This window comes from Muscardinus avellanarius, assembly GCF_963383645.1.
Source record: "Muscardinus avellanarius genome assembly, chromosome: 12".
In the NCBI taxonomy this organism is placed as follows: Eukaryota; Metazoa; Chordata; class Mammalia; order Rodentia; family Gliridae; genus Muscardinus; species Muscardinus avellanarius.
The window spans coordinates 12265696-12273018 of record NC_137798.1 but is presented as its reverse complement, the minus strand read 5'-3'; positions in this window follow the sequence as shown (position 1 = coordinate 12273018).

Below are 7323 nucleotides of genomic sequence, written 5' to 3'. Positions count from 1 at the left end.
TTCTTTCTCTTTTTCTCCATTCAGTACTGGGATTGAACTCAGAGGCATTCTACCTCTATGCTGTATCCGCAGTCCCTCCCTCCCTTTCTTCTTTCTTTCTTTTTCTTTCTTTCTGCAGTACTGGGGATGGAACCCAGGGGCATTCTATCTCCAATCTACACCCCCAGCCCTATTTTTTATTCTTTGTTTTGAAATAGGGTCTCACTGAATTGCAAAGGGCCTCACTAAGTAGCTGAGGCTGTCTGGGAACCACAATCCTCCTGTCTCAGCCTCTCAAATGCTGGGATTACAAGCGTGCGCCACCACGCCCAGCTAGCACATTTCTTAAATATGTGTGTGTGTGTGTGTGTATACATTTATATATAATGCATCAATATATATATATATATATATATATATATATATATATAATAGCTGGGCGTGGTGGTGCACACTTGTAATCCCCGCACTTGGGAGGCTCAGACAGGAGGATCACACAGGTTCAAGCCAGCCTCAGCTACTTAGTGAGGCTGTCAGCAACTTAGTGACACCCTGTTTCCAAATAAAGTATAAAATAGGTCTAGGAGTATATATATATAAATATAAAATTTTTTTGAGCTGGCTGTAGTGGCCAGGCTCGTAATCCCAGTACTTGGGAGGCTAAGACTAGAGGATAGCAGGTTTGTGCCAGCCTCAGCTACTTAGTGAGGCCCTCCACAACTTAATGAGACCCTGTTTCAAAATAAGGAATAAAAACTAGAATTGAGGGTGTATCTCAGAGTTAGAATGCCCCTGGGTTTAATCCGTATACCACACAAAAAAAGAAAAAGTAATAAAATATTTTTTGTGTCACTGGGATTAAAAGGATGCACCACCACACCCGATTTGCAGCTTAAAATAGCAACTAATAATGTAAAGCAGGACGTGGAAATGATACCAGAAAAACAGTCTAGTCTACTTAATCTATGCCAGATACTTGGGCAATGCCACCGACCATTTCCTGAAGAGGAAATACTGATCACTGCATGAGGAGTAAAGGACATGGTGGATATAAACTAGCTGTGTGTGTGTGTGTGTGTGTGTGTGTGTGTGTGTGTGTGTGTTACTGGGGATGGAACCCAGGGGCACTCAACCTCCGAGCTACACCCCAGCCATAGTTTTTATTCATTATTTTGAAACAGGGTCTCACTGAGTTGTAGAGGGCCTCACTAAGTAGCCGAGGTTGGCTGAGAATCTTCCATCCTCCTGTCTCAGCCAGGTCACGAATGTGCGCCACCACGCCCAGCTAAGCCACAAGTTAAGTAGCAGTGTGGAATTCGGCTGATGCTAGCTCATTAGAATGGGATTAAGTCTGCTCGCTTTGTCCAGGGGATACACAGGATCTGGACTGTCAGAGCAAAGGGGTTAAAAGTCAGAGGTCAGGTGGTGTACTCATTCGAGTCACCCCTCCAGGCCAGACTGGTATGGAGCTGTACCTATCCTCTGTATTTATATCTTTCAATAAACTTCATTAAAAAAAAAAAGTCAGAGGTCAGTGGGAGCTGAGCAAGGCTTAGAGATGGGACTAGCAAACTCTGAGGAAGAGAAGAATTCGTGGTGGGCAAGAATAGGAATAAAGTCAGATTATTTAGGAAGGAGGGAGGATGTCCTAATGGTAGGGTTTGTTTGTATTATTATTTTTGTTGTTGTCATTTTGGTTTTTTTGCGGGTCTGGGAATGGAACCCAGAGGCATTCGACCTCCGAGCTACACCCTCTGCCCTATTTTTATTCTTTATTTTGAAACAGGGTCTCACTGAGTTGCAAAGAGACTCACTAAGTAGTTGAGGCCGTCCAAGAACTGCGATCCTCCCGAATGATGGGAATACAAGCATGCGCCACCACGCCAGGACTGAGGGGGAAATTTCAAACCTACAGAAAAGACACATACACAACATATACATATGGTACAGCAGAAACCTGTATATCCTTCTGCAAGATTCACCAAGTTTAGACACTTGCCATATTTACTCTAACCTTTCTCCCCTCTTCTTCCTCCACTTTATCCTCCTCCTCGTCTTTCTCTTCTTCCTTTTTCTTCTTGTTCTCTTTTCTTTTTTTTTTTTTTTTGGTATTCCATTGTGATGTATGACTACAATGCACCAAATATATATATATATAGCTGGGCGTGGTGGCGCACACTTGTAATCCCCGCACTTGGGAGGCTGAGAGGAGGATCACACAGGTTCGAAGCCAGCCTCAGCTACTTAATGAGGCTGTGAGCAACTTAGTAAGACCATGTTTCCAAATAAATGTATAAAATAGGTCTAAGAGTATAGCCTGGAGGTAGAAAGCCCCTGGGTCCCACCCCCAGTAGCACCAAAATAAAACAAAATTTAAAAAATTAAAAATAAATTTTTAAAAAAACAGTGTCTCACTAAGTTGCTGATTGCCGAGGGCTTCACTAAGATGCTGAGGCTGGCTTAAAACCTGTGATCTTACTGTCTCAGCCTCCCAAGCACTGGGATTATAAGCGTTCACCACCATACCCAGCTAACTTAATACTTTTTAAAAATTTTCTTGCGATACTGGGACTGAAACTCAGGGGCATTCTACCTCCGAGCTACACCCCAGCCCTATTATTTATTCTTTATTTTGAAACAGGATCTTACTGAGTTGCAAAGGGCCTCACTAAGTAGCTGAGGCTGGCTTATACTCCCAGACCTATTTTATACTTTATTTGGAAACAGGATCTCACTAAATTTCTGAGAGCTTCACTAAGTAGCTGAGGCTGGCTTCAAACCTGTGCGGATTTCCTGTCTCAGCCTCTCAAGCGCTGGATTTACAAGCGTGAGCTACCACAGCCAGCTATATGCCTGGCTTCTAATGAGCATTTTTATACAAATAACATTCCTAGTGTAGGACTATTTCATTTGTGGAGATCCTGGAAGGTAGAATTTTGGGGGCAAAGAATGTATTTTAGCTGGGTGTGGTGGCACACTTCTGTAATCCCAGTACTTTGGAGGCTGAGACAGGAGTATCACTGTTTGCAGCCAGCCTCAGGTACTTAGTGATGCCCTCCGCAATTCAGTGAGACCCTGTTTCAAAATAAAGAATAAAAAATATTCTGAGTTCCTTCCCAGTACTGGGGGAATGGGTGCAGGCTAGAGGTATAGCTCAGAGTTAGAATACTCCTGCGTTCAATCACTACCCTCTTTATCTCCCCCCACACACTTGAATTAGTTGGGAATATTTAAAAAATTGGGAGATTTCCACAAAACTCCAGATGAGGCCTTATCTCCAAAGAATATCCCGGGGTCTACACTTTCACGGAAGCTCCAAGTGAGTTGCTTTCACCACTAACTTTCACTATTTTTTTTTCTTACTATAGAGTTGAGAGAAAAGGGAAATATTTATCTAGGAACAGGTCATGTCTTTGTCAAGGAAAGGAAAAAAGGAAAGAGGAAAAGACAGGGAAGGAAGGAAGGAAAGAACACATTTAGAGGGCTATGTGTTACTAGAAACTATAGTAACTCTGTTACTAGGAGAGCAGTGTTTCTTTTAGTGGAATCACAGGATATTTCTATTTGATACAGAAACAACATGAGTCTGTTTTGTTGTTGTTGTTTTGGTGGTACAACCCAGGGGCTTTCTACCTCCGGGCTATACTCCCAGACCTTTTTAATGTTTTATTTGGAAACAGGGTCTCACTAAGTTGCTGAGATCCTCACTAAGTAGCTGAGGCTCGCTTCAAACCCATGCGATCCTCCTGTCTCAGCCTCCCAAGCGCGGGGATTACAAGTGTGCCCACCACACCCGGCTCATGAGTCTGTTTTGAAAGAGTACATTTGTGTGTGTGGTGAACTGGAACCCAAAAGCATTCTACCTCCAACCTAGACCCCCAGCCCTATTTTTTATCTTTATTTTCAAACAGTCTTGCTAGGTTAATGAAGGCTGAGGCTGTCCTTGAACCTTCAATCCTCCTATCTCAGCCTTTTGAGTACTGAGATTATAAACTTGTGCCAGTACACCCAGTTAAAAAAAAAGTAGTGTTTTTTTTTTGGGTGTTTTTTTTTTGGGGGGGGGGTTGCTGGAGATTAAATCCAGGGGAATTTTCTCTCCAAGTTACATCCTCAGACCTAGTTTCTATTCTTTATTTTGAAACAGGGTCTCACTAAGTTGCAGAGGGCCTCCCTAAATTAATGAGGCTGGTTTTGAATCTGTGATCCTCTGGTCTCAGCCTCCCAAGTACTGGGATTACAAGGATGGACCATCATGCCCGCCCAAGAATACAGTTTAATATACAATCATAAAGCAAATCTGGCCACTTATTTCTATACTCCAAATTCAGGCTACTTCTCTGTCCCTCTAACCTGAAATCAAAATAGTGCTGCTTCTCTAGAGGGCCCAAGCTCCCATCCAAAAGCTTTTTAAGGGTGAAAAATCTTTTTCTTTTATTATTTTTTCTTTCTTCTATTTTATCAATCCAAATTGTCCTCCACTTTCCCCAGCCAGGTGCCTGGGAAGGCCAGGGAGGAACCCAGGATGGGCGGAGAGTCCTGGGGTTTGTGTACTCCTGATAAAAGGAGTACACTCCTGATAAAGGGAGATTCAAATCTATGTCCTTGAGCTCTGTTCCAATCACACCATTTGAGTTTAAGAGACAATTTGTATTTTAAGCAAGAACCAGAGAGGAATGTGTTTACACAAACACACACACCCATGTTTGTTTATAGGAGAACGCTGGTGGAAAGATACTGGAACAGGAATTGCCTGGAAAACTAGAAGCCGTATTTTTCATCTGACTTGAGCACATGTATTCTCTACTTAAAACCGAACAACCTGGTTTAAAAAAAAAAAATGCACGAAAGGAGGGGGGAAAAAACCCACAAGGTCATGAGGGCGCTGTTTTGCCAGTACCGAATAACTTGGACACGAATTTTCCGGAAGGAAGGGATTAAGAGCATCTGAAGCCGTATTCAGAGGATTAAATGAGAATTACTGGATGTGGCGATCTTCGCGTCTGCTCAGATTTCAAAGGAAGAGAACCGGCGGTTCCTTTCCAGAAAGTGAGCGGTGGTTTATAAAACTGCTGTGTGATTCTAAGAAAAAGAAGGTGAACCCCTTGCCGTGCCATTGTTCCCACAATGCCGTGACTCGGATTCGAACCGAGGTTGCTGCGGCCACAACGCAGAGTACTAACCACTATACGATCACGGCGAGCTACCGGGGACCTGTCAGCCTGGCTTTCTCATTATCCTCTTCAACAGCTATAGGCCCGCCCCGTCCGTGCGTCACCGCAGGGCCCGCCCATGGGCGGGGCTTCGAGCTGCGCCGACAATTGCGCAGGCGCATCGCTCCAGCCTTGCTTGGGCTTCGGTACCCGGGCCGGGCGCGGAGGTGAAGATGGGCTGGGCTCCCTGTGAGTGGGATGGGAGTTTGGAGGAGACAGACACCTGGGCATCCAGAGACGGGGCTGAGCGGAGCTCATGCTGTCCTTGAGGAGGCTCAGCTCCGGTGCCTAGGAGGACCTGCCAGCGAGCCCTGCAGGGGGCGATCCTCGCGGGTTCTCCTGGCTGCAGAACCCCGCGCAGTGACCCAGCGCCACCTTTGCGGAGTCTGCACAGACCCAACTCGACGAAAACATGGCATCCTCCCAGTTCTCCCGCGCCCCAGTACTCACTGTCTTCCGGCGCCCTTACCTCCGACTCCCGCCTGGCTCTGACTCCTCCCTCCACTCGACTCCCGCGTTGCCAGGCACCCACCTCCATGGGTCGCTGGGCGCCAGCAGGGACCCGGTCCGGTTTTTCTTCTTGTCCATCAGCGCTGCCGCCCCCGCGAGACCTGGAGGCAGGCCGGGTACAGTTGCTAAATTGAGAAGATGCCAGTGTTTTATTTTATTTATTTATTTATTTATTTATTTATTTATTTATTTATTTTTGCAGTCCTGGAGATTGAATCCAGGAACATTCTACCTCCGAGCTGCACCCCCAGCCCGCTTTCTTATTCTTTATTTTGAAACAAGGGTCTCACCAAGTTGCAGAGGCCTTCACTGAGTAGCTGAGGCTGGCTGTGAACCTGCGATCCTCCAGCCTCAGCCTCCCAAGTCCTGCGATTAGAAACGTGAGCGTGCCGGGGATTTCTGATAAAGGAATTCAGAGACCTCTGCAGGTCATCAGCCTCTGCAGGTCATCCGCCCCTGGCCACTTCTGCAGAGCCGTCAGAGGGATCTTGATGAAGACGGATTGAAAGCTTTCACCACCCTGACCCATTCTGGAGACTTCGGGAAATTCACCTGCACTTCCGGCTCCTCCCTTGCCCTTCCTTGGGGTCGGTTCCCATTCCTTCCTTACTTCCATTCATTCACTCAACAGGTGCGTAAGGGGCACTGACGGGTCAGGCCGGCGCCTGTGAATAAATACATAGATAGGAATTAGGATAATATCTTTTCAAGATTTCCTTCAAGCCCTGGCTGCCTGACGAATCCCTATCCTGCTTTTAAGAGCCGCGTCAAAGGTCGCCTCCTCCGCAAAGCCTTCCTGGCCTTTGGCGCCCACTCTAGTGCTCTGATGGAAATTTGCGCAGAAGTCTATTTCTCTTTTTTTCCAGCGCTCCATCTACGCTTTGCGTCGGAAGCTGCGCAGTCGCATCAGAGCCGGAGCTCTGACGTCCCTCTGCAGGCCGATTTAGCCAGAGCTGGTATAAATATGTTCTGAACTGTCACAAGGGGGCCAGGATATCGTGTCCAGAACTCAAAAAAATGGAGGCGAGTAACAAAATTATAGTCCCCTTGCCGGGCCATTGTTTCACACAATGCCGTGACTCGGATTCGAACCGAGGTTGCTGCGGCCACAACGCAGAGTACTAACCACTATACGATCACGGCGAGCTACCGGGGACTCTGGGCCGAGTCTCCTTCCCTGAACTCTTGTCTATGAAAAGCCCCGCCCCTTTGTCACGTCACTGGCTTGTCACTGCTGGCTCCTGCAGATCTCCCCGCCCGGCCCACACCAGTGCCCGGCCGCTGCTCTGCCGGCCGGCGAGGGCCGGGGACCCCGTGCGCGGTGGACGCTGCGCCCCGGAGCCCTTTATTCTCAGGAAGCCAAAGGGGTGGATCAGAATCCCCCGCGGTGGAATTTAAGAGGCCACTCCAGCCCTAACCCGAGCTCCTTCGGCTTGCATAACAATGCGGGCACCGCAGGCGTGAGAGGGACCCCGGCCATGTTCGAGGGACTCAGAATTGAGCAAGCAGCCGCGTAGTAACCCGAAACTTGGGGTTTCACGCAGCACCCTGGACCCGGGTTGTAGGAAGCCTTCAGTTTGCAGGACGCTTTCACGCTCCGTCTTTGGCGATGCAAGCTGGAAGT